This window comes from Canis lupus, chromosome 5 (genome assembly GCF_048164855.1).
Source record: "Canis lupus baileyi chromosome 5, mCanLup2.hap1, whole genome shotgun sequence".
NCBI lineage: Eukaryota > Metazoa > Chordata > Mammalia > Carnivora > Canidae > Canis > Canis lupus.
The window spans coordinates 78,358,792-78,362,137 of record NC_132842.1 but is presented as its reverse complement, the minus strand read 5'-3'; the positions used below and the strand labels follow the sequence as shown (position 1 = coordinate 78,362,137).

The 3,346-nt window shown below is 52.3% G+C and overlaps 1 long non-coding RNA gene across 2 annotated transcripts; it reads left to right on the top strand.

The window, feature by feature from the left end:
• The first annotated feature begins 808 nt into the window (after positions 1-808).
• LOC140634260 (uncharacterized) lies at positions 809-3,080 on the top strand. 2 transcript variants are annotated; one of them, XR_012031782.1, is made up of 3 exons: positions 809-973; positions 1,536-1,670; positions 2,789-3,080. It is a non-coding gene; the product is annotated as an uncharacterized lncRNA (long non-coding RNA). The 2 variants fall into 2 exon arrangements; XR_012031781.1 differs by having other exon boundaries at positions 811-973; positions 2,785-3,074.
• Positions 3,081-3,346: the final 266 nt, after the last annotated feature.

The window sequence follows — 3,346 nt, the reverse complement described above, 5'->3', positions numbered from 1 at the left end:
TCAATCAACTCATTGCATGAATGAGTCAAATTACAAGTTGAACTAAGTTTCCGGCAGGAAGGAAACATGGCGTTTTTTTTTTTGTTTGTTTGTTTTTTAAGGTAGGCTCCACGCCCAGCAAGGAGCCCTGCACAGGGCTTGAATTCACAACCCCAAGATCAAGACCTGAGCTGAGATTAAGAGTCTCAGCTTAACCTACTGAGTCACCCAGGCACCCTGAGACATGGCTTTTTGAGAAGGTTTATCGTAGAATTTTTTTAAAAGATTGTATTTATTTATTCATGAGAGAGAGAGAGAGAGAGGCAGAGACATAGGAAGAGGGAGAAGCAGGCTCCATGCAGGAAACCCGATGCAGGGCTCGATCCTGGAACCCTGGGACCATGCCCTGAGCCAAAGGCAGACACTCAACTGCTGAGCCACCCAAGCATCCCAGTCTAGGATTTGATCTAGACTCCAGAGTCATTTAAGGTTTCACTGGTGAGACTAAAGGGTGAGATCTCTGAGGTGAGATCTAAAGGGTGAATAATAGCTAACTAGGTGAAGGAGTGGAGGTGGGAGGGAACAATCCAGAAGGAGGAAGAGCATATGCAAAGGCGCAGGGGTGGGAAGGAGTCCAGTGGCTGGAGTGCAAAGAGGGGTCTGGGTAGGGGCTCTAAGAGACACTGGGGAATTACCAGGGGCCAGAACATGTGGCCTTGCAGGCTGTGTTAAGGTTTGGGGTCTTGGTCCAAAGAACAATGGGAAGACGTGTGTTTCAAACACAGAGATGTCATAATCAGATCTGCACTGTGACACGGAGCACTCTGCTGCATGGTGAGAAGTCTGGAGGGGGCCCTTGAGGCCACGCTGGGAGACAGGAGATGAGGCAGGATGTTTTCTCAGAAAAGCCAAGGCCAGAGATGATGGCGCCTGGAGTAGTGTTGGAGAGATGCTGTTTGAATGGACAGTACCTGGTGATGGACTGCATATTGAGGTGAGGGACAGGGTCCTTCCCAGGATGGCTCCCAGGTTTATGGTGCAGAGGATTGCTAGTCAATTGGGTTGGGGGAGATGATGAATTCCATTGGACAGGTTGGACTTGAGGTATGTTTGAGACACCCAAATGGAGATGTAGAACAAGTGGCTGGGTGTTCCGACCTGGGGCTCAGAGGAGGAGCTGGGCTAGAATGGGGTCCTCAATCTTGGCATGGCTGACACTTGAGAGGGGGTAATTGTCGCAGCAGCCCCCCCACCCCGCCCCCTTCCTTGTGGGATATTTAGCGGCATCCCTGGCCTCTACCCACTAGATGGCAGTAGTACCCTCCCTAGCATTGGTAATCACAAATGTCTACAGGCTTTGCGGAAGGTCCTTTGGAGGGCCCAGCTGCCCTTGACAGTTGAGACACCCTGGGCTACTCTAGTCCATTTGGGAGTCATCAGCATGTACGTGGGTGGTGGCCACAGTAGCCCAAGGAGAGAGAATGGGATAGAAGAAGAGGGCCCAGGACCCAGTGCTGAGGAGCACCAGCACTTAATGCCAGGTACTGGTATTGCAGGCTGTCAAGGGAGGCCGGGAACAGAGAGGATCAAGAGTACCAGAAGCCAGAAACTCAAGTGAGGGGGTGTTTCCAGAAGGAGCACTGCTGAGAGACCTAGAGTGCCCGGAGCCTGAGTGACGTCCACTGAATCAGGTGACTTGGACTGTGCGGTGACCTCAGGGTGCTTTGGTGAAGAAGGGGGAGGGGGTAAAACCCCAAAGGGCCCAGGCTGTAGAAGAATGAGGAAACAGGGAAGTGAGCCCAGTGAGCAAGCAGATAGCTCTTCCTGAACTTTTGCTGTGAGGAGAAATAGGATGGTGGCTTGAGGGGGCGGGGGGGGGGGGGGGGGGCAAGGTTGTTTGCCTACACTTTTAGAAGTTAAGCATGTTAAACATCTGGGGGCCAGTCTGACTTAGAGGGTGGAATGTGCTGCAGAGAGGGGATAATTAGGTGAAGACAGGAAGGAATGGGACCAAGGGCTGAGACAGCCTGGCCAGTAGTGGGTGGTGGGAGGTGGGGGGGTGGGTAGGGAAGGCGGCAGGTGTGGGGAGTTTTGCCCATTTTGTGGGCGGGTCAAGGATCCCCAGCTGAGAGGGGAGGCCTGCAGGCTGTGTTTGTGGAAGGAGTGCTGAAAGCGTGGGGCTAATGGAGAACCTTGATCACTTTGATACCAGGTTGTAGAAAGGGTTTAAAGAGACCTATTTAAAAAGCCCAGTGCAGCTTGCATCCTAAGGAAGAGCCAGGTCATGAGCTGCTCTCCTTGTCATTCATCATATGGGGTTCACAACTGGCTCTCCCTCTTAGTTAAGTGGCATGCCATCTCTGTCTTAGTTTCAGATATGTAAAATGCAGCTAATAGCAGAACCTTCCTCATAAATTTGCTGTGAAGATTCAATTAGATAAAGTGTGTTAAGTGCTTACAACTTGTAAGAGTGCAGCAAAGGGTGGCCCTTCCCTGGGGCCAGAAAACCTGTCAGGTTTTATAACAGACCAGCAGAGGGCAGCATGTTCTTGCAGGGAAGGACTTGGTGCTTGACTGGGTCAAGGCACCTGAGCCAGCAAATGGAGCCCCATTTGGGTGGGAACTAGGGTTAGGAGTGGGGTGGGGTGCCCCAGCTCAGGTGGGATGGGGCGCAAGCAGTGTGTGGGCTCACGGCATGTCTCCGGCAACAGTAAAGACAGTTTTATGAGCAGAAGGGAGCAACAGCCTTGATGAGCCAAAAGGAAAATAGACAAATTGATACTATCAATTTTCCTGCACCCAAAGCCAGACCATGAGGGTGACCAGGGATGGTCTGGAAAGAAGGGGATGAAGAGCCCAGTCCAGCTTGAGAAGCAGCCTTGCTGGGGTACCTGGCTGGCTCAGTCAGTGGAGCATGTGACTTTTGGTCTCGGGTTGTGAGTGTAAGCCTCATGTTGGATGTAGAGATTACTTACAAATAAAATTTTAAAAAAATTTAAAAAGAAGGAACTCAGATGAGCCCAGGGAAGGGAGGGGAACTGTGCTGGCTTGAAGAGGACAGAGTTCAGGCTGGGGTTCAGGCTGAGTTGGGGGGTGAAGCAGCTATGAGGGTTTGGTGGGGTGGGAGTTAGAAAGTAGAGTAGGGACCTGGGGGCACAGAAGTCCCATGAGGGGTGGGGAGGCAGCTGAGGGAGGAAGGATGGGGGAGAACCAGACTCTAGAAGAGCCGGGGGCACAGACACAACCCCCTGTCAGAGTCTCAGACCCAGCAGCCAAGCCAGGCTGCGCTAGCCTCACATGCTCCTCTGCACAGATGAAGCCTCTGTAGAACCAGGGAGGTCTCCATGCACCACTCTCCTGCCAGTAG